This window comes from Erpetoichthys calabaricus, chromosome 1, assembly GCF_900747795.2.
Source record: "Erpetoichthys calabaricus chromosome 1, fErpCal1.3, whole genome shotgun sequence".
In the NCBI taxonomy this organism is placed as follows: Eukaryota; Metazoa; Chordata; class Cladistia; order Polypteriformes; family Polypteridae; genus Erpetoichthys; species Erpetoichthys calabaricus.
Genome location: NC_041394.2, coordinates 179222456 through 179249410, shown reverse-complemented (window position 1 = coordinate 179249410; position 26955 = coordinate 179222456). Strand labels below are relative to the sequence as shown.

Genomic DNA, 26955 nt, shown 5'->3' with positions numbered 1-26955 from the left:
GGTGTTTGAATATATTTTTTAATGACATGTCTCAAGCTTTCCTATGTATTCTGAGATTCAAAATGACATGCATTGACATATGCATTTACTACAGTACTGCCATCACCATAGCTATTTTGTTTATAAAAGGAGACCTGAGGACAGATCATTTCCACTTCTTAAGAGAGAGAGATTCCATCAGGCCAATACTTTATTTCAGCTACTGTTGTTGATTATTTCATATATTATATTTATTTTTAACTGTTCTATGCTTAACAACATTTCTAATTTACAAAACTGTACTGTTTATTTTTCTTTAGTAGAAGCAATGTGGCACAATTTCCCAAGGGTGATCCATCTCATAGGATCCTCATTGTTGAAGACCTGAGCGACTGAACCAGGCCAAGGAGATGTCCACATAACACCTGGACCAGGTGTCTGCCTGGGGGGTTGCCAACCAGAATCCCGAGCTGTTTCTTTTTCGGCAACGCATAGTACCAGTGCATGTTCCCCAACCTGACCGGACCTGACCTGAATCAATGTCATGCAGAGCAGTTCCATGTGGGGCTGACCTCCCACTGTTTTTAACTCATTTTCCAGACTATTGTTTATGAAGTATTTTCTAGCTCAAGAAAGAGCAATTTTGCATAATATTTTAGTGATTACTGAATAATACATCGAGTAATACAGTAGAATTCTGGAGTCTGCAGCTTTTAACTGAGCAAACCACACCTACTGTGGCAATCAGAGCTCATTTCTGCTTGCAGAGATTATAAGGTGCCACTTTTGTCAAAATCAGAGGTCCCACAAATAACTGACCTGGCTCAAACTAAGAGCTTCATCCTAGTATACTGTACATCTGATACTAAATGCTTGTTGAGGAAAAATCAACAGAACTGATTACTACTGCTATATATAAAGATCTTTATAAATTTCTTCTCATTTTTATTCATCACCACTCCATGCCTGTCAGGACCTACTGGTTTTGTGTGTTTTTTATCTGATGTTTTTTGTTAGTTTTAAGGACTTGAAGCATGGTGTATATATGATATTAATAACATGTACCATCTTTGTTTTCTGGCCTTCTCTTTTTGAAGAAAAGCTTTGTTCTTGTGTGCTGATTGTCTGTCGTCAAGTTTGGCATTGTCCTGTTTTGCTTGATTCCTGGTGACCATCTTGCTATTAAAAGGCCAATGCAGTGGTTGCTGTTTTGTTTTGTTGTGCTCACCCATTCATCGAGGCAGTGATGATCTTTTTGTTGCTTATTTGACATCTTACCTGTCTCTGTTTTTGTTAAACTAAGGACTCAGACCATCTTGCAAGAAAGCATCTTATTTAGAGTTACATTTTTTAAACTAATATTTTTGCTGACTTCAATTTCTGGTTTCATCCCTTTGAAATATTTGTTTTTGTGCTTGCATTTTAAAGCTTGTGACATCTTGCTTTGTTTTATGACCGTAATTTTGTCCAGGATTTAAACATGCGATTTCCAAAAGTAACTAATGCAGATGACCTTTAAGTTTTAAGATTGTCTCAGTTGGCAAAAAGAACTGACACTTCTTTGTTGCTCTTCTTTCTTTTCCCATCTGAAATTGTCTTAGTGAATTTCCACATTTATAGGGTTAAGTTATGGAAAGAATAAGGGGGTTGTGGATGTTACGGACTGGGGCTTTGGAGCACAGAAATGGGAAAGCTGGCATCAGATTGAGCAGCAATGATTCTGGTGGAAAGGGTATACTGTAATACATTTTAGCCTGGATTTGTCCAATGGGTCTGGAACTGGACAGGCCATGATGTGCATTGGCACTGTGATGAGGACCACAAAGGCATGTGGAATGACCAGATAGATAAATATGAAAGGCACATATAATAGTCAGATGTGAAAGGCACTATATAATAAATAAGTGCTGCTTCAGTTTGTCACCCCAAAAACTACACCCCCACCCATATTTTTTCACCAGTCATCACTGCACATTACAGTAACATTACAGCATTCAGATAGTCTTTCTGCCAGAAGTCACAAAACAACTAGTCATGATCGAACTCACCTTGCCCTGGGAGGATTGCATGGAGGTAGCCATGGGAAGTACCAGGACCTTCTGGAACAATGGCACGGTCAAAGATGGCAAGCTTGTTGCCTGCCTGTGGTAGTGGGTTGTAGGGGTTTTGCTGGCCACTTATTCTGTAGAGCATTCACTCTGCTTGGCATCCATGGGTCACAAAGAGGTAAGCCATTAGGTGCATCATAGAAGCTGCAGAAATCTATAAAGTGAGGTGATCCATGGACCACAGTACTAGGATGCAAGCTGAGGAATGGTTACCTGACATTGTGGGCCTCTCTTAAAGTTATGTTACCGACCCAGCATACCCAGTGTAGAAAATTGTTAAGATCATTAAGTTAAGATGATACATACCATTACAGAGTTGCAAAATATGTAAAGGATATCATTACAGTATCCTAAAGAAAAAGAGCCTGCTATGTCCTTTCTTATATAATTACTCTGTGTTACACACACAGGGGTGCACAATAGTAATAGTGACATGATTTAATGCAATGTGAATTTTTGATTCTTATGCTTAATGAATCAGAAGGTACCATTATAAAATGTTGTCAAATTGTGTTTTGGGAAAAAAATATCTTCTTTATCAAAAAATCTTGTTACAAAACAGACACAGACATTGTACATTGCAAAAATTTATTTATTTTTTCCTTTTTCTATAATAATACTTTTCAAATTTGTGTGAAATAGTTTCAGCACAACTTAATATTGAGAAGAAATTAAAGATAAAACATTGTTTCACTGTACCATAAAACAGTGCATTTCAATAACTTGTGACTAATAGGATCACAGTCTAAAGAATCCTAAAATGCATCTTAACTACTCCTGGACATTAACAGCTTTCAGTGCAATGCACATCTGACATAAGACAATTTCGGACACTGATTGTTGTGAAGAACACCTGTTCATCTGAATAATTAGCAGCATCCGATACTGTATCTTTCCAGTGCTGTCAAGCTCAGTAGTGGAAAAAGGTAATATAATTGACATAAAGTATTTCCTTTTAGTTATAATGAAATATGTCAGTTTTATTGATAGTGAAAAATGTGTGCATTAATTGCCTAAAAACAGAATTTATTATGTTAGATCATACAGTTTGGAGAATCATCAATACATTACATTCCCAAACACATTTAATCAAACTATGGGTCATGGGGGGGGTTAGTGGGAGTCTACCCTGGCAGCACTGGCACAAGGCAGGAAAGAACCCTGTCAGGATGCCCATCCATTATGGGTCCCACAGTTACACTCACGTTCACTCTGCACAAACAGGCCATTTTGGAATCATCAATTAACCTAACACGCACATCTTTCAGGATGGGGCAGTAAAACCGGAGAACAGTCTTACATCCATAAAAAGGTTTAGTTTTAATTGAGCAGAATCTTTTTTTTCTTTTGCCAGCTGTTTATCTTGAAATGCATTCTTTCAAATCACAGAACACTTGCTGGTACCTGTAGACTATACTTTTACTGATACCTTAATTTTAAATGTGTATGATTCAGTATAAACAAAACCCGTGTCTCTTTTATAGATCAAGTCTTTGCATAAGACAGCCCTTCATCTTTTATAATATCTAGTGCAAATCATACCTTCAGGTTAGAAAAATCCTTACATTAAACTTATGTTTGTTCCTGGCATTCCATCACTAGGTTATCATTAGTTACAGAATGGATGATATCAGTTCTTGTCAGTCCTTCAAGAATAGATGCTTTCTTTGCTTACTGTGTGCTTCTCTAGCTCATTATCAGAAACTTTAAGACTGCTAATAATGCACATCAATTCCTTTGATGTGCTCACACGTCCTCCAACTACATATGAGTAAAGTACTTGGAAGTAATAGAACATAACATTTAAATTGCACTGTACCATATATACTGTATAGTGCTAAACCTTCCACATTTTTAAGTAACTTATGGACATTAATACAATGAAAGTAATGTGGTATTCTGTAAAGAATAAAAAAGTAGTGGTTAATGGGACAGTTAAGTCAGGGAACTTTTTTTTAAATCAAACTCTCTTGGGTCAAGCAGTAACAATGGATACAAAATTGATTGCAATGTATGTGCATATGATGCGGAAAGGATGAATCAACAAGACTGCACTATAGTGCTCGACTCTTTTTTACTGACTTGAATACCAATACTGAAACATGCTTCTTCATCATGCCTCCATTGGGCATAACAGAGAGTAACTTAGGAGAATAATTCAGACTTGTTCTGGTAGAAAGTGAATATTCTAATTGTGTAAATCAAAAATAAATTATTATTATTATTATTAGTGCAAGTGTAGTAGTAGAAGTAGTAGTATTACTATCATGTATTCACAGTATAATGAAATTCTTACTTGCATTTCCTACCAATATGCGACGTGTTGCCACTCTCTGGTGCCATGAAAACAAGAATATATTAAGATATTGTAGTTAACTTAATTTTAAATGTAATTTCAGCATTCAATACGAAATCAATTACATTTTTAGTGCATTTTAGGTTAGTAAAAAATTTTTGGAGATGAAAGTCAATTTTTAAAAAAATCCATGCCACAGATACAGTATAAAGACAGTCTGGGGTATCAACATAGGCCCTGGTGATACAATGAGCCTGATGATGCTCATTAGTAAGAAGAAACACTCATACACTCACTATATCTATGAAGTAGAGTTGAAACAGAGCACATCTGACTAATTTTAAAGTGTATCGGGTGTGTCACATATAAAATCGATTAAAATTACCCACCAAAACACCAAGTAGGCTGAGAAGGCATCTACCTGGACTGTTTCTTTGGCAAAAAAGATAAAAACTGATGATATCCATTCTAGCTGCAATAATATGAAGGTTAGCAGTTCTATTGAAAAGTAGGTAGTTTTTATACTCCTTGGCAGAAACTTAATTTTTCTGTGTTCTGGACTTTAAAAAAATATTTAAATATTTTTTAATAATTAATGCTGGTTTGAATAGAAAACAAGAAGTCAGTATTCTGCAAACCTTTAAGGGAAACTGTTCTTTTCGTTATGAAGGCCGTTTTACAAGTGTTAAAACATCAGTTCAAGGAGAACATTTCTCAAAATGCTTATTGTCATGTGTGAACACACTGAAATATATAAACCACACATCCAAGACAGCTTTTACAGAGGAGTTCATGGAAAGAACAGCCATTTTATTCTTGGACACCAACATGACTAGTTTGTCCAGGGCTGCTAATAGCTGCTCTACATATTTGGCATACACAGAGAAGTAGATCTAGAGAAAGTTTCAACGTGTGGCTGTGAAGCACCTAGAAAACCAAAAGAAACTGTAACCACAGGAATATTGCACAACAGTTATTAAATACTGATGGCTCAGTGGATTTATGCACAAGCCATTTTGATAAATAGACATATGAGGAATATCCTGTATACAATTCTTATAGGATATTTTCATAAAAATACATATTTGTCTTTTTGTATATATTTATAGATATATTGGACACCCAAACTTTTTTTTAATAAGCCTCTAATACTATAATACTATACAAATAATTTTCAAAAAAGTCTCATTGAGCAAGTTCCATAATAAACCTTATTTTTTTTACTTGAATCCCCTTCTTTTTCTTTCTATCTCTCTGTACAGATACTGCATATTTATATAAAATGAGACACTAGAAATAGTGAACATGGAACAATTACAAATGGAGGCCTAGGTATCATAGATTCACTGGTGTTATCATGTCAGGCAGAAAAATCAAACATCATTAATACTGTCTGTCCTGGAACCTCCGCATAGAGTCTTTGATGCTACAAGATAAATATATATTTTAACATTTTACAAAAAGTAAAAGTTTGTCTCATATTCAGTGATTATTTCTCAAACAAATGTGAATTTTTTTTCAATTTACCAAAAAAAGGTTGGAAAATAATCTGAACATTTCTCTCAAATGTTTTAAACATTAACTGTACATTAAATGTATAATTTCTGGCACTTACATCTAATAATCTTGTCCCACTCTTCTTAGATAGATGACTATTTAACAGAACATCAAGATTTCAATGGGTTTTAAACAGTAGCAGCCTTAATTTTAACATGATCCAAGCAGGAGTCTACAAACTTTCAAATCAGTTGACAATACTACGACAAGAATGGAAGACCTAAAGAAACATCACAACATTATTAGAAAGAGATCTGTGTTATTCTTTTAAAAATAAATGGCCTTTTACAGACTTGACCCTTATGAATGTATTTATAAAAAGACATTTCCTTATGCTTTAACTATAGGCTAAAGCAACCAAAATTGTATCCACTCCTGAGGTCCAAATAGACGGTTTCAACCATCAAATTGCCAGAAAATTAATTGACAAATATGCAATTGTTAATTACATATACATTGCTATTATTGCAAGTTTACACACATATTTATACAATATAAGAAGACACAATAATAAAATTTGAATGATATTCTATTCTTGATTCGTTTGCCTGTTCTGGTTCATGAAGTTTACTCGCGTTTATAGTACAGCATATATTTCTTTGGCCACAAAGCCGTGTACTTTATAAAAACAACTAGTTTCAGATTTTCTTTCTGTTAATTCACACAATACATATTAGACAAAAGAAGACTAGAATTTCCAAAGTGTCACAATTTTCTGATGAAAAAGGGCATATCACATGGTAGAAAATAAGGGAATAATGATAAGACTATTTATTTTAACTGAAAACTAACAAATAAACAAACAAGCTCAGACAGAGCAGAAAGTTTATAATAATAAGGTTATCAAGCCACTGTTATGAAAACTATTTTTAACAGTTGAATTGTTATTTTTGAAGAATGCAGCTATCTAAACATGCTTTGCCAAAATTGTCTGATGTATCCTTTACATTTCATCCACTTTCCATAAAATCTCACATGCACACATTAAAAAAAATACACCTGACTCTAAATGTTATTTGGTATCAGGCATGAAGGATATTTATTCAGTGTATTTAAGAAATCACACATCAACAAAATGCCATTTTTTTAAAGTAAGTCTATAAAATCAGTTTTGTACATACTTCATAAAAAGTAAAAAGTGAAGACGTGTAATGGGAATCAGTGCTGCAATCCTGCACTGAAATAAATGAATTAACAAAATGGTAACGTTTTACCATTTTCCATTAACATTTAAACACAACCTAAGTTTGTATATTTCGGCTTATACAGTTTTATATGAATGCAGCATTTATTCATGCTGCATAAAAATATATATTTGAGGGTCACCTCTGCAAACAAAATGGATCGAAACAGCAACAAATCTGAAGTTATTTATTTAAATATATTTATTTTATATTGCTCTACTTTAAAAACAGTCTTTCTCTGATATATTGGCAAATGACACTATAACTAGTGACAAATGTGATACTTTAAGAACGCAAAGCCAATGTATACAAAATTGCAGTTTTAAGTGTTTTAGGTCAAATACAATACAATTTCAGGCTACAGATTGGATATGTTTCCATTTAGGTAATTTAAGCAAAATATTTCTATATCATTATTTTAAAAGTTTAATATACTTAGACATTATAATGCTATTTATACAAAAGTTTAAAAAGTCCTTAATTGTTTGTTGTACTTAGTTTTACTATTACTGTACATGTCAGGATGATAATATTACATTGCAACTTGGGAAACCTACAGCTATTAAATATTGTTTAATGTTAATTTAAAAATACATTTGACTCTCTTAATGCATATAAAATATTGCATAAAATGTATTTTGTGTGAAAAGAGGTATAGTTTTACTTTGATAAATATTTGATCATTTTTTCAACACATTATGAGATGAATGGTTTCATTATATATATAACTATTAAGGTCAGTCTTAATATTTTGGATGATTTCTGTTGTGACCACACTCATAAAATGGGTTCATTAAAGTATGTGAAACAAAATGAACTGATAAAGCAAAGAGTTTGGTAAAGAAAAAAGAACTTGGGGCTAAAAGCTTGTGAAATTGTTGGAAAACAGCATGGCTCAGTGATTTAGTATGTAAATTTATCATGACATGTGAAAATTACTATTTTAGTACAGCATGTGCATTTAAATCTCTGTTCTTGTCTGTTTTTGTCCCTGACCCTGACTGTGTAACTTAACCTCCCTCCAAATTCAAATGTTGCCATCGATAGTTCTATTATATTCAAATAGCATATTGTAATACTAAATGGTGGCTGTTTGAAGAACAATTGATTTAAAATGAACACCTTTTAAATATAAAATTGTCAATGCAAGAGCACTGAAGTACTGTAACATGGAAAACTATTGTCATTTTCTGTATCTGCTCACAAGCTAAACTGTAATTGTTGAAAAGTTTACTCATTTAAAATTCTGCTCCTTTTGACAGATTTAAATCTGAATACAATATTTGTCTTTCAGAAGATTATTTACATCTATAAATTACAATTTATGGATTACATACAAAAATTGTTAAGTGATTGTATTATGGTACAGTTTGGAAATTCTTCTTCTTATAAACTGGTGTTTAACATCAAAAAGATAGCAAAACGTTTAAACAATAATATATGCACTACCATTGTCATTTACAAGCTTAATGCCTTAATGCCAAATCTCTTGTTTAATAGTTTGCTCAGGGAATGCCAACATTGAGATTTGGCTGAAAAAAAATAAAATTCATGTTATGAAAAAAGAATAAAGTAGTAGTATTGGCTTCCATAATTTCTTCAGATAGTGGGCACACAATTCATATAGTTTATAACTTGTCACACAGCATTTCGATTTAAATAGCATAATTCCGAAAATGTGAACCAAATGTTAGGATTAACTTTGACAAAAAAATCCAGCTGTCTTAACACATCTGTAACAGAAAATGTATGTAGGGAGAGGAACTAAATGCTAAAACAGCTAAAACTTTTTTTGATTGATTTTTCATTGGGTGTGCAGAAACCATTCTCCACCCACCCATAGCCACACCCCTAATGCTTAACAGTTCTGTATTGCAAATCAATGGAAAAACATACTGTGTCAGGTGTCACTTGCCAGAACTGCTGTAAGAGTATTTGTCTTGAATTTTTACTTTAGATTTCACCAAACAGATTCTGCCTTTCTTGCTATACTCCAGTTGTTATAGCAATCTATACATATTAATAAAAGGCAAAGCCCTCACTGACTCACTGACTGACTCATTCATCACTAATTCTCGAACTTCCCGTGTAGGTGGAAGGCTGAAATTTGGCAGGCTCATTCCTTACAGCTTACTTACAAAAGTTAGGCAGGTTTCATTTCGAAATTCTACGCGTAATGGTCATAACTGGAACATATTTTTTGTCCATATACTCTAATGGAGGAGGCGGAGTCACGTATCGCGTCATCATGCCTCCTACGTAATCACGTGAACTAAAAACAAGGAAGAGATTTACAGCACGAGTCAAACGCGGGAACGAAGGTAAATGACGTTAATTTTTGACTGTCTTTTAATACTGTGTAAGCATACATATTAACACATGTGCAATTAAACGTGTGCATTTACGGGGTGATTTCTCAGGCTTAAAAGCTCACCTTTTATCAAACGCGGGAACAAAGGTAACTGACGTTGTTCACTGTCTTTTAATACTGTGTAAGCATACATATTAACACATGTGCAATTAAACGTGTGCATTTACGGGGTGATTTCTCAGGCTTAAAAGCTCGCCTTTTACTAAAAAGTAAATGCAAAACTATTTTCAATCATTCTATGATCTGCTTCTCACAACTGAAGGCACCGTGGCTGATGGTAAATGACGTTAATTTTTGAGTGTCTTTTAATACTGTGTAAGCATACATATTAACACGTGCAATTAAACGTGTGCATTTACGGGGTGATTTCTCAGGCTTAAAAGCTCGCCTTTTATCAAACGCGGGAACAAAGGTAAATCACGTTCTTCACTGTCTTTTAATACTGTGTAACCATACATATTAACACATGTGCAATTAAACGTGTGCATTTACGGGGTGATTTCTCAGGCTTAAAGCTCGCCTTTTACTAAAAAGGTAAATGCAAAACTATTTTCAATCATTCTATGATCTGCTTCTCACAACTGAAGGCACCGTGGCTGATGTTACGTCACTTGCTGTCCAACCATAAGCGTTACCTAGTAGGTAACCGGACACTCTCTTCACTCCCTTTCGGGAATCAAACCTCTGAGGTTTTCTTTTGTTCTTAATTAAAATTTAAAAGCAATACTTCACCGCTGCTAAGCCCCTCTAGCGCTGACGTCCCAGGTTCGATTACCGTAAGCAAGTGCAGTGAGTGTGTAATTACATTCACGGCATTCGTAGTCTGATTCACAATCTGATTGTATGGGTGGTTACCTACCAGGTAACGCTTATACTTGGCCACCAAGTCAGGTCGAAGTGATCACTCGAGTAAAGGCAGCTTCACAAAAAAACAGATCCTTAACAAACTGTTATTAGTATATTTTCCCTCAATTTAAAAACGTTTTATTTTCTTCTTAATAAAAATTTAAAAGCGGTACTTCGCCGGTGCGAAGCGCGTGGATTTGACCGACTGACACATACAGACATATTCATGAGTGCAGGTACTTCGGAAAGAAAGCACCGTGTAAACCTAAAGTTTAAATTAAGTTCATAGACCTACAAAAGGTTGCCATTCATTTGAGGCAAGATTGCTTTTCTTCTGTACAACTATACGTTGCATTCTCAAGAGTGTGCTTGCACGGCTTCGGATATAGATTTAGATATATATATATATTATGTCTATATAAATATATGTAAGCTTATAAGTACTGCCTTACTTCTCTTTAAGAAAGGAAGATGTAATGATACTTGATTTAAACGATTCCATGTCTTCCTGGGTTTGCGTAGCTTATTGTCAATATCTTTACACCTGTTTTTAACACTTATTTACTGAAACAGGCTTTCACGAAAAAAGTTAGGGCTTTGCTACAGGATCCACCCTCCACAAGTTAAGTAAGTAAAAATAAAATATATATTTCTGTTTTATTTAAACCTTTTAACTTCGTATGCATAGCCCCATTTGGCTGTTTAATTTTTTTTTTTCTTTCTTCAGTGATATTTAATCTCCTTAAAGAAAAAGAACATATCCATTTTACTTTTTTTGTATCTCTTTAGTAATATTTATTGTAAAAGGATAACCAGTATTTAAACCTTTTATGTTTCTTTATACATTTATTTTACACAATGTTGAAAAATTAATAAGAAAGCTACATAATTTGGCAGCTGCTGCTTTCATTTTCAATGAAATGAAAAAAGCTCTCCAAGACAAAACGTCAATGAAGAAGAAACAGTTTGCACTATCTAAAAAGGAGAAACCCTCATTTATAAAACTTGCTGCAGATGAATTAGCTTATTGTCAATATCTTTACACGTTTTTTTAAGACTTATTGACTGAAACGGGCTTTCACGAAAAAAGTTAGGGCTTTGCTACAGGATACACCCTCCACAAGTTAAGCAAGTAAAAATAAAATATATATTTCTGTTTTATTTAAACCTTTTAACTTCGTATGCATAGCCCCATTTGGCTGTTTAATTTTTTTTTTCTTTCTTCAGTAATATTTAATCTCCTTAAAGAAAAAGAACATATCCATTTTACTTTTTTTGTATCTCTTTAGTAATATTTTAGTGTAAAAGATAACCAGTATTTAAACCTTTTATGTTACTTTATACATTTATTTACACAATGTTGAAAAATTAATAAGAAAGCTACATATTTTGGCAGCTGCTGCTTTCATTTTCAATGAAATGAAAAAAGCTCTCCAAGAGAAAACGTCAATGAAGAAGAAACAGTTTGCACTATCTAAAAATCAGAAACCCTCATTTATAAAAGTTTGCTGCAGATGACTTAACTGAAAATAAATGAATAGTTCCTATGTGTATAATACATATTTATCTATTTTACTTATGCCTTTATTCCACCAACTTACAACATCTGAGGTACAATTTGTTACATTACTTTTGTTTTTTGCAGCACAGGCAGGTGAAGTGACTTCCTCAGGGTCACACAGTGGTGTCAGTACCAGGATTTGAACTGACAAGCTCCGGGTTTACTGAAATATTACTGAACAAAGAAAAAAACTAAAACGGGCAAATACGGCTATGCATACAGATGTCCATCCGTCCATTATCCAACCTGCCATATCCTAAATACAGGAGCCAATAAGTACATATGTATATATATACTGTATATATATATAATATATATATATATTGAATGTATGTATGTATATATGTATGTCTATATATATATATAATGTAGATACGTAAATTTGTATATGTATATATATGTTTATGTGGATGTGTATATGTAGATATGTATATATATATGTATATGTATATATGTTTATGTGTGTGTGTGTGTGTATATTATATATATAAAAGACAGCAACACTCATAACAATGACAACACAATTACATTGACAATCATGTTACGTTATTTTTAAAATGTTTCCTTTTTTTTTTCATAACCTCTTTAACACACTACTTCTCCGCTGCGAAGCGCGGGTATTTTGCTAGTATATATATATGTGTGTGTGTATGTATATGTGTGTGTTTATGTATTTGTGTATATATATGTTGATATGTGTATTATATATATATTATATATATATATATATATATATATATATATATATATATATATAAAATATATATATATATGTAATATATTGGATGTGTATATGTATATATGTAGATATGTGTATATGTAGATATGTATATGTATGTATATGTATATATATGTTTATGTGTGTGTATATTATATATATATATATATATATATATATATATATATATATATATATATAATATATATATATATATATATATATATATAAAAGACAGCAACACTTATAACAATGACAACTCAATTACATTGACAATCATGTTACGTTATTTTTAAAATGTTACTTTTTTTTTCATAACCTCTTTAACACACTACTTCTCCGCTGCGAAGCGCGGGTATTTTGCTAGTATATATATACTATGAAAAAAAAAAAAAGAAACATTTTAAAAATAACGTAACATGATTGTCAATGTAATTGTTTTGTCATTGTTATGAGTGGTTGCTGTCTTTTATATATTTAATCACACACAACCCACACACACATAAACATATATACACTTATACATATATATATACATATCTACATAGTACGACATAGTCTACATATACGATACGTATATACACATATACACATACACATAAACATATATATACATATACAAATTTACATATCTACATATGTATATATATAGACATACATATATACATACATACATTCACAGTATATATATATATATATATACTGTGGAGAGCTTTTTTCATTTCATTGAAAATGAAAGCAGCAGCTGCCAAAATATGTAGCTTTCTTATTAATTTTTCAACATTGTGTAAAATAAATGTATAAAGTAACATAAAAGGTTTAAATACTGGTTATCTTTTACACTAAATATTACTAAAGAGATACAAAAAAGTAAAATGGATATGTTCTTTTTCTTTAAGGAGATTAAATATTACTGAAGAAAGAAAAAAAAAATTAAACAGCCAAATGGGGCTATGCATACGAACTTAAAAGGTTTAAATAAAACAGAAATATATATTTTATTTTTACTTACTTAACTTGTGGAGGGTGGATCCTGTAGCAAAGCCCTAACTTTTTTCGTGAAAGCCCGTTTCAGTAAATAAGTGTTAAAAACAGGTGTAAAGATATTGACAGTAAGCTACGCAAACCCAGGAAGACATGGAATTGTTTAAATCAAGTATCATTACATCTTCCTTTCTTAAAGAGAAGTAAGGCAGTACTTATAAGCTTACATATTTATATATAGACATACATATATATATATATATATATATATATATATAATATATATATATATATATATATATATCTATATCCGAAGCCGTGCAAGCACACTCTTGAGAATGCAACGTATAGTTGTACAGAAGAAAAGCAATCTTGCCTCAAATGAATGGCAACCTTTTGTAGGTCTATGAACTTAATTTAAACTTTAGGTTTACACGGTGCTTTCTTTCCGAAGTACCTGCACTCATGAATATGTCTGTATGTGTCAGTCGGTCAAATCCACGCGCTTCGCACCAGCGAAGTACCTCTTTTAAATTTTTATTAAGAAGAAAATAAAACGTTTTTAAATTGAGGGAAAATATACTAATAACAGTTTGTTAAGGATCTGTTTTTTTGTGAAGCTGCCTTTACTCGAGTGATCACTTCGACCTGACTTGGTGGCCAAGTATAAGCGTACCTGGTAGGTAACCACCCATACAATCAGATTGTGAATCAGACTACGAATGCCGTGAATGTAATTACACACTCACTGCACTTGCTTACGGTAATCGAACCTGGGACGTCAGCGCTAGAGGGGCTTAGCAGCGGTGAAGTATTGCTTTTAAATTTTAATTAAGAACAAAAGAAAACCTCAGAGGTTTGATTCCCGAAAGGGAGTGAAAGAGAGTGTCCGGTTACATACTAGGTAACGCTTATGGTTGGACAGCAAGTGACGTAACATCAGCCACGGTGCCTTCAGTTGTGAGAAGCAGATCATAGAATGATTGAAAATAGTTTTGCATTTACCTTTTTAGTAAAAGGCGAGCTTTTAAGCCTGAGAAATCACCCCGTAAATGCACACGTTTAATTGCACAGTGTTAATATGTATGGTTACACAGTATTAAAAGACAGTGAAGACGTGATTTACCTTTGTTCCCGCGTTTGATAAAAGGCGAGCTTTTAAGCCTGAGAAATCACCCCCGTAAATGCACACGTTTAATTGCATGTGTTAATATGTATGCTTACACAGTATTAAAAGACACTCAAAAATTAACGTCATTTACCATCAGCCACGTGCCTTCAGTTGTGAGAAGCAGATCATAGAATGATTGAAAATAGTTTTGCATTTACCTTTTTAGTAAAAGGCGAGCTTTTAAGCCTGAGAAATCACCCCCGTAAATGCACACGTTTAATTGCACATGTGTTAATATGTATGGTTACACAGTATTAAAAGACAGTGAACAACGTCAGTTACCTTTGTTCCCGCGTTTGATAAAAGGCGAGCTTTTAAGCCTGAGAAATCACCCCGTAAATGCACACGTTTAATTGCACATGTGTTAATATGTATGCTTACACAGTATTAAAAGACAGTCAAAAATTAACGTCATTTACCTTCGTTTCCCGCGTTTGACTTGTGCTGTAATCTCTTCCTTGTTTTTAGTTCACGTGATTACGTAGGAGGCGTGATGACGCGATACGTGACTCCGCCTCCTCCATTAGAGCATATGGACAAAAAATATGTTCCAGTTATGACCATTACGCGTAGAATTTCGAAATGAAACCTGCCTAACTTTTGTAAGTAAGCTGTAAGGAATGACCTGCCAAATTTCAGCCTTCCACCTACACGGGAAGTTCGAGAATTAGTGATGAGTGAGTCAGTCAGTCAGTCAATGAGTCAGTGAGGGCTTTGCCTTTTATTAATATGTATAGAGTATAGATATACATACATATACACACATACATGCAGTTTCAATAACATTAGAAATCAATATAAACAACATTAACATCATTATCATATGAGAATATGAAGTAATATATAAGAAGTACATTTCATATAAATATAAATTATTAAACAGTAAAATCTTCTTCTGTAATTTGCTACCGTGGCTATTTGTTTGTCTGTCCAGGATTTTAAATCACCTGTAGCTCGCAAACCGTTTCACCTATTGACTTGAAATCTGGTACACATATAGTACGTCACGTCTACTGTCCGCTTTATGGGTGATGATTGTATTACTCTTTTTATCTTTATTTTATTTTGTTGTAGAATCAATTCCTATCTGCGCACACCAGGGCGGCCGTGGCGATGCGTATGGTGTATTCACTCCATGTTATCGTGCATTGCGCTGTCACTGGTATTTTGATAAAAGAATTTGAACAACATATAAGAAGCGTATAAATTATTAAACAGTAAAACATTAACATTTAAGAAGTAAAGTTACATTAAGTACTACTGCAGTGCCTTCGGGTATACCTCATTTTTTGTTTGCCCATTACATGCTTAAATGTATACAGTTTTTGGTGTACCTACCCGAGAACACGCAACATATAACCGAGCGTGGGAGAAGCATGGATTTTAAACACGCGTTGAGTTCATCTGCTGGTCTCCCTCGTGGAATAACTGGTAATGTTTGACTAAAATCTACAGCGAGTAAAACGACATTACCTCCTATTTTTTTTTTACGATCTCTGAGATCTTGCTTTTTTCGGTTCAAGGCTTCATAAGCTCTTTTATGTTGTATGGTGTACTTATCCCAAACCATCATCTTTGAATGTTGCAAGACTTTTGCCTTGTATGTATATCGGGGTAATTACATTCATTGCATTCCTAGTCTGAATCACAATCTGATTGTATGGGTGTTACCTGGCACTGTAGGGTTGCCACCCGTCCTTTAAAATACGGAATCGTGCCGCATTTGAGAATGAAATTGCGCGTCCGTTTTGAATCAATACGGGACGGGATTTGTCCCGTATTTTTTTTATCATTTTTTTTAAAGCAGCGTCTCATGCAAATCATCCCACACGCATTTTATGAAGATGCCTCCTTTCCTACTTTTGATTGGGTAATACTTGATGTCATCGTTAGTTTGATTGGTCTTTTAACTGTCCAGTGAGGAGGGCGGGTCTTTTAAGTAGAGTCTGCAAACTGTTGGCACTGGGATGTGGCACCCGCTGCAGTATGCGTCCCTTATTTTTTTGTATTAAAAGTGGTAACCCTACCTGGCAGGTAACACTTATTTTGGTCATGAAGTCGTCTAAAATCCGCCACGTGCCCTCTTTTGATTGCGAGAAGCAGATATATATAGCCAAATTCTCGCGCTTCGTTGCGCGAAGTACTGCTTTAATTTTTTAAGAAGAAAAGAAAACCTTTTTAAACGGATCGAAAATATACCAATAACAATTTGTTAAGAATCTGTTTTTTTGTGAACCTCGCTTTTCACAGCTGTCCCGCTATGGCGTGTGTTTCGTTTATTTGACAGTATGTAGATCGTGTAATTACATTCATGGCATTCATTTTCTGAATCACAATCTGACTGTATGGATGGTTACCTGCCAGGTTACGCTTGTGGTTGGTCAGGAAGTCGCCTTACATCCGCCACGTGCAACTCTTTCTGTTCCAGAAGCTGATCATAGAATGGTTTTAATAGTTTACTTTCAAATAATGCAAAGAGTATGCGACACGTGTTTCTCCTAATTCTGGGCTCATCAGGCATACACACTCACTGCATCCCCTCTCGTGAATCGAATCTCTATCGTCAGCGCCAGAGTTGAAGCCCCTAATGTTGCGGTCAGGAAGTCGGCTAACATCCGCCATGTGCCGTCTTTCAGTTGCGAGAAGCAGATCATAGAATGTTGAAACTGTTGCCCCTAACGTTGCGCCACGGCGTGTGGTTCGTTTATACCTCGTGTCTTCTCATTAAACTTTTATCTCACGAATATGTTATTGCAATCCGCAGCGGGAGCGTTTCTATAACTTAATTTAAACTTTCGTTTTACACCGTGCTTTGTTTCCCTTATGAACATGCTTGTATGCTTCACTTCCTCCCTTCTCAATTGTTTAATGAATTTTTTGCTCTTTGCTGTTTGCGGCTCTTCCTTCATTTCTCCCTACTGCGTTCTTTTATCTCGCGAATATGTTATGCAATCCTTAACGGAGCGTTTCAATAAACTTAACTTAAACTTACGTTTTACACCAGTGGTTTCCAAACTTTATTTATCACGGCTCCCTTAAAAATATTTGATCATATGGCGCCTCTCTTCCATTTTATAAAATACTACAAACACAAAAATTTTTAGTACTAAAAAATTTATTAAGATAAACTCTTATACTCAAGAAAAAACGAATAACAATATTTTATTATTGTCGCTTAATGAGATGGATGTCTTGCCTATTAGCACAAAGTTTATCAAATCTCGGTGTCATTGATGAGATAGCTACACGAAGCTCCTTTTCTACAACCAAACGAGCACAATATTTCGATTTATTGCAGCTAATGCAGAAAATCCTGTTTCGCATAAATAAGATGTTGCGAACAGGCAAGCAATACTTTTAAAGCTTTATTTGACAAAATATTATATTCACTCTTAATATCTAGCCAAAATTGAATCAGAGATACATTCTGAAATTTTTGTTTTAAAGAAGTATCACAAGATAGTTCAATCAAGTTTTCTTTCTCAATACTTGTTAATTCAAATTCGTCATCTTCTTCGTCGATAAATGGATTCTGTATCCACGCATATTTTGTAAAATCAGGATCATCAAAATAATTCGAAAAATGAATTAACAAACCATCCAAGTGTTCAACAAATAGATTTTTGTTTGCTTCTATATTAACTTGGGCGCATAAATTTAAAAGTGGAAACATGTCGAGCCTATTTTTTTCCAAATTTGTCTTCCATATCTCCATTTTTTTAATGAATGCTTTCACTTTATCTTTTTGAATCAATAAATGCATTTGTGGCCCTTGCATCGATTTATTCAAAACACTCAATTTTCCAAAAATTTCCACCAAATAGGTAAGTTTAATAATAAAATTATCATCCCTAAACATATTTGTATCCTCATTATGATTTTCTTCGAGAAAAAATTGCAATTTCTTCTTTGAGTTCAAGTACCCTCTGAATCACTTTTGCACGAAATAGCCAGCGCACTTCACAATAATACAAAAGTGAGGTGTAAGCAGCTTCCATATCTTCACACAGCTTGCAAATAACCTAACTTTTAATGGACTGTTTTTATGTAGTTTACAACTTTCGTTACTTTTGTAAAAACGTAGTTAAGTTCCTCACTCATATTTTTGATACGAGAGCTGCTCTGTGGAGCATGCAGTGCGTCCAGAGAACATCGGGTGTTTTCCTTTTAATTAGTGCTTGAAGGCCAGTTTTGTGTCCTGACATTGACTGTGCACCGTCTGTACAAAGCCCAATATACAATTATTCCACAATATGCCGTTCTCATCAAAAAATTGTCGATTATATTAAAAATTTCACTGGATGTGGCTTTGCCAGGAATGGGTTTGCAAAATAATATATCTTCAATTATATTATTCTCTTCAACATATCGAACATATGCAGTTAAATGTGCGTCTTTAGCTATATCGGTTGCTTCATCTACTTGTAAGGCGAATTTTGAAGTGCGCATCTGAGAAACTAATTGATCGCAAAGATCGTCAGATATATCATCGATTCTTCTGCCAACAGTGTTATCAGCAAACGGTATTTGTTGCAATGTTTTGCATATGATTCGCCAAACATTGTTTTGACCATATCAATAGCTGCTGGCAAAACTAATGTTTCTCCTATTGTGTGTGGTTTTTACACTTCGTGATTCTGTAAGATACTAAGTACGATGCTAGTAACGCATTTGATGGAATATGAACTATTTTTTTGAACGTTTGCTTTTGTTTAGTGAACTCATCCAATTTTCTTTGAAAAAATTCTTGGGACTTGCCAACGTATTGAGAATGCATAGTTTCAATGTGCCGTTTTAATTTTCCGGGTCTCATACTATCAGCAGCCAAAACTTTCGAACAAAACAAACACATTGGTTTTTCCACATTATCAGTAACTAGCAAAATACCCGCGCTTCGCAGCGGAGAAGTAGTGTGTTAAGAGGTTATGAAAAAAAAAAAGGAAACATTTTAAAAATAACGTAACATGATTGTCAATGTAATTGTGTTGTCATTGTTATGAGTGTTGCTGTCTTTTATATATATAATATACACACACACACACACACAAACAATATATACATATACATATATATATATACATATATACATATACACATATCTACATATACATACGTATATACACATATACACATCCACATAAACATATATATACATATACAAATTTACATATCTACATATATATATATATAGACATACATATATACATACATACATTCACATATATATACTGTATATATATATATATATATATATATATATATATATATATATATATATATATATATATATACATATGTACTTATTGGCTCCTGTATTTAGGATATGGCAGGTTGGATAATGGACGGATGGACATCTGTATGCATAGCCGTATTTGCCCATTTTCGTTTTTTTTCTTTATTCAGTAATATTTCAGTAAACCCGGAGCTTGTCAGTTCAAATCCTGGTACTGACACCACTGTGTGACCCTGAGGCAGTCACTTCACCTGCCTGTGCTGCAAAAAACAAAAGTAATGTAACAAATTGTACCTCAGATGTTGTAAGTTGGTGGAATAAAGGCATAAGTAAAATAGATAAATATGTATTATACACATAGGAACTATTCATTTATTTTCAGTTAAGTCATCTGCAGCAAACTTTTATAAATGAGGGTTTCTGATTTTTAGATAGTGCAAACTGTTTCTTCTTCATTGACGTTTTCTCTTGGAGAGCTTTTTTCATTTCATTGAAAATGAAAGCAGCAGCTGCCAAAATATGTAGCTTTCTTATTAATTTTTCAACATTGTGTAAAATAAATGTATAAAGTAACATAAAAGGTTTAAATACTGGTTATCCTTTTACAGTAAAATATTACTAAAGAGATACAAAAAAAGTAAAATGGATATGTTCTTTTTCTTTAAGGAGATTAAATATTACTGAAGAAAGAAAAAAAAAATTAAACAGCCAAATGGGGCTATGCATACGAAGTTAAAAGGTTTAAATAAAACAGAAATATATATTTTATTTTTACTTGCTTAACTTGTGGAGGGTGTATCCTGTAGCAAAGCCCTAACTTTTTTCGTGAAAGCCCGTTTCAGTCAATAAGTCTTAAAAAAACGTGTAAAGATATTGACAATAAGCTAAGTCATCTGCAGCAAAGTTTTATAAATGAGGGTTTCTCCTTTTTAGATAGTGCAAACTGTTTCTTCTTCATTGACGTTTTGTCTTGGAGAGCTTTTTTCATTTCATTGAAAATGAAAGCAGCAGCTGCCAAACTATGTAGCTTTCTTATTAATTTTTCAACATTGTGTAAAATAAATGTATAAAGAAACATAAAAGGTTTAAATACTGGTTATCCTTTTACACTAAAATATTACTAAAGAGATACAAAAAAAGTAAAATGGATATGTTCTTTTTCTTTAAGGAGATTAAATATCACTGAAGAAAGAAAAAAAAAAATTAAACAGCCAAATGGGGCTATGCATACGAACTTAAAAGGTTTAAATAAAACAGAAATATATATTTTATTTTTACTTACTTAACTTGTGGAGGGTGGATCCTGTAGCAAAGCCCTAACTTTTTTCGTGAAAGCCCGTTTCAGTAAATAAGTGTTAAAAACAGGTGTAAAGATATTGACAGTAAGCTACGCAAACCCAGGAAGACATGGAATCGTTTAAATCAAGTATCATTACATCTTCCTTTCTTAAAGAGAAGTAAGGCAGTACTTATAAGCTTACATATTTTATATAGACATATATATATATATATATATATATATATATATATATATATATATATATATATATATCTATATCCGAAGCCGTGCAAGCACACTCTTGAGAATGCAACGTATAGTTGTACAGAAGAAAAGCAATCTTGCCTCAAACGAATGGCAACCTTTTGTAGGTCTATGAACTTAATTTAAACTTTAGGTTTACACGGTGCTTTCTTTCCGAAGTACCTGCACTCATGAATATGTCTGTATGTGTCAGTCGGTCAAATCCACGCGCTTCGCACCGGCGAAGTACCGCTTTTAAATTTTTATTAAGAAGAAAATAAAACGTTTTTAAATTGAGGGAAAATATACTAATAACAGTTTGTTAAGGATCTGTTTTTTTGTGAAGCTGCCTTTACTCGAGTGATCACTTCGACCTGACTTGGTGGCCAAGTATAAGCGTTACCTGGTAGGTAACCACCCATACAATCAGATTGTGAATCAGACTACGAATGCCGTGAATGTAATTACACACTCACTGCACTTGCTTACGGTAATCGAACCTCAGACGTCAGGGCTAGAGGGGCTTAGCAGCGGTGAAGTATTGCTTTTAAATTTTAATTAAGAACAAAAGAAAACCTCAGAGGTTCGATTCCCGAAAGGGAGTGAAGAGAGTGTCCGGTTACCTACTAGGTAACGCTTATGGTTGGACAGCAAGTGACGTAACATCAGCCACAGTGCCTTCAGTTGTGAGAAGCAGATCATAGAATGATTGAAAATAGTTTTGCTTTTACCTTTTTAGTAAAAGGCGAGCTTTTAAGCCTGAGAAATCACCCCGTAAATGCACACGTTTAATTGTACATGTGTTAATATGTATGGTTACACAGTATTAAAAGACAGTGAACAACGTCAGTTACCTTTGTTCCCGCGTTTGATAAAAGGCGAGCTTTTAAGCCTGAGAAATCACCCCGTAAATGCACACGTTTAATTGCACATGTGTTAATATGTATGCTTACACAGTATTAAAAGACAGTCAAAAATTAACGTCATTTACCTTCGTTCCCGCGTTTGACTCGTGCTGTAAATCTCTTCCTTGTTTTTAGTTCATGTGATTACGTAGGAGGCGTGATGACGCGATACGTGACTCCGCCTCCTCCATTAGAGTATATGGACAAAAAATATGTTCCAGTTATGACCATTACGCGTAGAATTTCGAAATGAAACCTGCCTAACTTTTGTAAGTAAGCTGTAAGGAATGAGCCTGCCAAATTTCAGCCTTCCACCTACACGGGAAGTTCGAGAATTAGTGATGAGTGAGTCAGTCAGTCAGTCAGTCAGTGAGTCAGTGAGTCAGTGAGGGCTTTGCCTTTTATTAATATGTATAGATTGCTAATGTTTTACAAAATATTTTTTACAAATGATTTTTTCCAAGCTAATGATGCTTTTAGGCCACAGTGGCCTTTCAAAACTATGTTAATGTTTTAATTAACCTTCTGAATAACTTTAGACAGCTTTTCTTAGGCAATTATGTTACTTTGGAAGAAGTTAATTTCACAGCATAACTGTATTATTTCAATTACATTTAAGGTTACAGAAGTTAAAGAACCGGACAATATTCTGTTCCAACCAGAGAGTGGAGTGTGTTGCAGGCAGAACTATGATCATACTGTATACATGCGTATATATATATATCTTTATATATAATAGCCTACCGTGAATGTTTATTTGTCTGTCCAGGATTTTAAATCACTTGTAGCTCTTAAACCATTTGACCAATTGATCTGAAATTTGAAACACATATACTACGTGACCTCCACTGCCCGCTTTCGGGGTGATGATTGACCTCCAAGGTTATTCATCTTTTTATTTTATTTTATTGTAGAATCAACTCTCAGCAGCAGCCAGCAGGGCGGCCGTGCGGTGCTTGACTATAAGTCAAGTCAAGTGTAATGTGCAGTGCGCCATTACTGGTATACATATATATATATATTATATAAAAAAAATCTTTGGTCGAGACATGATCATCTAAGAGAGACACTTTGACTTCATGCAAGACTAGACATTACAACCTTAGGAAGCAAGACCAGTGAGACGGTGACTTCTGCATATCACGCCCTACTTACAAACAATTTAAAACAAGTTCATGGACATTTAATCTCGCAGGTTGTTGGAATGCTTTTGGCAGACACACTTCATGTGCTCCCAGCTCTTAAAAATGTTATACATTCCAGATGGCACGTGAACAACTAAACGAAGAAGAAAGAGCAACGCGTCAAAAATAGACACAAAAGTGTTGGAGAGAATAGGAGGCAAAAAAGGATGCACAAGAGAACAATAATAATCTATGTGCAAATTCAGAAAATAAGGAAAGTAATAATCAGCCCGGATATCCTGCGGCAACAAGCAGAACACGCAGCTCGGCAGAGCAGGACCAGAAAGACAGCAGCTGATCTGTCTGCATCTCCTTAGTGTGCGTTCAGCCCCCCCCCCCCTCACAACATGAGCAGCAGAGAGCTGAAGTGGCAGGCGCTTGGGAGGGGGCTAGGTAAGCAAGCGAAGCGAGGACAGCTGCTGTACAGGCTTTGAAATGATTAACGCACATCGCGAGAAGCAGAACGAGCAGCACGGCTGGAGGAGCAGTAAGCAAGCAGGTGATCCGTCCGCATCTCCAAAGCGTGCGTTCAGCCACCCCCTTCACAACACGAGCGCAGAGATGCGAAGTGGCTGGCGCGGGGGGAGGGGGTTGGCTTGCAAAGCAAGCAGGGGGAAAAGCCCCCTAGTATATATACAGTGCATCCGGAAAGTATTCACAGCGCATCACTTTTTCCACATTTTGTTATGTTACAGCCTTATTCCAAAATGGATTAAATTCATTTTTTTCCTCAGAATTCTACACACAACACCCCATAATGACAATGCGAAAAAATGTATTAAAAATAAAAAAATTGAGAAAGCACATGTACATAAGTATTCACAGCTTTTGCCGTGAAGCTCGAAATTGAGCTCAGGTGCATCCTGTTTCCCCTGATCATCCTTGAGATGTTTCTGCAGCTTAATTGGAGTCCACCTGTGATAAATTCAGTTGACTGGACATGATTTGGAAAGGCACACACCTGTCTATATAAGGTCCCACAGTTGACAGTTCATGTCAGAACACAAACCAAGCATGAAGTTAAAGGAATTGTCTGTAGACCTCTGAGACAGGATTGTCTCGAGGCACAAATCTGGGAAGGTTACAGAAACATTTCTGCTGCTTTGAAGGTCTCAATGAGCACAGTGGCCTCCATCATCCGTAACTGGAAGAAGTTCAAAACCACCAGGACTCTTCCTAGAGCTGGCCTGCCATCTAAACTGAGTGAGCGGGGGAGAAAGGCCTTAGTCAGGGAGGTGACCAAGAACCTGATGGTCACTCTGTCAGAGCTCCAGAGGTCCTCTGTGGAGAGAGGAGAACCTTCCAGAAGGACAACCATCTCTGCAGCTATCCACCAATCAGGCATGTATGGTAGAGTGGCCAGACGGAAGCCACTCCTTAGTAAAAGGCACATGGCAGCCCGCCTGGAGTTTGCCAAAAAGCACTTGAAGGACTCTCAGACCATGACAAAGAAAATTCTCTGGTCTGATGAGACAAAGATTGAACTCTTTGGTGTGAATGCCAGGCGTCACGTTTGGAGGAAACCTTGCACCATCCCTACAGTGAAGCATGGTGGTGGCAGCATCATGCTGTGGGGATGTTTTTCAGTGGCACGAACTGGGAGACTAGTCAGGATAAAGGGAAAGATGACTGCAGCAATGTATAGAGACATCCTGGATGAAAACCTGCTCCAGAGCGCTCTTGACCTCAGACTGGGGTGAAGGTTCATCTTTCAGCAGGACAACAACCCTAAGCACACAGCCAAGATATCAAAGAAGTGGCTTCAGGACAACTCTATGAATGTCCTTGAGTGGCCCAGCCAGAGCCCAGACTTGAATCCGATTGAATATCTCTGGAGAGATCTTAAAATGGCTGTGCACCGATGCTTCCCATCCAACCTGATGGAGCTTGAGAGGTGCTGCAAAGAGGAATGGGCAAAACTGGCCAAGGATAGGTGTGCCAAGCTTGTTGCATCATATTCAAAAAGACTTGAGGCTGTAATTTCTGCCAAAGGTGCATCGACAAAATATTGAATACTTTGTGAATACTTATGTACATGTGATTTCTCAGTTTTTTTTATTTTTAATAAATTTGCAAAAACCTCAAGTAAACTTTTTTCACATTGTCATTATGGGGTGTTGTGTGTAGAATTCTGAGGAAAAAAATGAATTTAATCCATTTTGGAATAAGGCTGTAACATAACAAAATGTGTAAAAAGTGATGCGCTCTGAATACTTTCTGGATGCACTGTATATATATTTATATAAACTGTGTCTATGCGTCTCACGTATACGCTGTAAAAAAAATACAAACAACAAAGATAAAGGTTTGGGGAGTCCACTCCATATACTGTGGTAACAAGCAAAAAAAAAAAAAACAGCGAGATATCATATAAGACTGAGTCAGAATACAGTCCGATGAACAGTATGAATACTTGGGTTTTTATTTAGGTGAATAACAGGAAGGGGAGGGAGGGCATGAAGAAGAAGCAGAAGTGGGTGGTGTCCTAATTGGTTTTCCCTTCTGGTGGACTGTGGAAGAGGGAGAAAAGGCATTAGTACCATTTATCAACACCTGCCTCTGCGTTTTAATCCCAGTTAAGACCGTAGACTGCTTCCCAAGAGCACATGTGTGACAACGTATATGCAGTACCAGTGCTAGTTTATTTTGTGCCCTAGGCCAAGCTTATTTGTGTGCCAACCGACTGTTCGGTAGCTAACCTGTGTGGCTGGGTTCAATCCCACACCCCACCATTTATGAGTTGTGCCCTAGGTGAATGCCTAATACCGTGTTTCCCCGAAAGTAAGACCTAGCATTAATTTATAATGTAACGTTAATATAAGCCCTCCCCCGAAAATAAGACCTACCACTAATCCGCCGTTTTTGCATCTGTCCTGAAAGGTACCGTATTTAGCCTAGAAGCTGCCCTGGTTACAAGGTAAGGCGCTTTTACAAGTAGTTAAAAGAGTAAATCCAGCATTACATCGGAAAAATATTTTTAACCCCCAGACAAAATGAGTGCAAAAAGAAAGAGCTACTCTGTTGAGTACAAAAAAGGGAGTTAACATAGGTGCCCAAAAAAGGGAGTTAACATAGGTGCCCAAGGGAGTCCGTAATACCGGTAGCGCTGCACTGGCCTGGGCTTTTGGGGTGCACATTTTTCCTGCTGCGGTGGGTGAGTGTGGAATAGCTTTCAACCTCGTTTTTTGCTTCTTCTCGTTCTTTGTGGTCGGCGTGCGGCTATGGGCTTTTGTTTCCTGCTGGGGAGGGGGTGCTGCATTTCACCCTTTTTTAGGCGAGAAAAATCTTTTCTCATTTGGGAAGGAGTGGGGTGCGGCATTTTTGCCCCGGCGGGAG

At 35.2% G+C, this 26955-nt stretch overlaps 1 protein-coding gene across 12 annotated transcripts in view; it reads left to right on the top strand.

Moving 5' to 3' along the window:
* The window catches only part of LOC114654314 (IQ motif and SEC7 domain-containing protein 3-like), a 782842-nt gene that overhangs the window by 730242 nt on the left and 25645 nt on the right, over positions 1–26955 (top strand). The gene's annotated exons all lie outside the window — the stretch shown is intronic.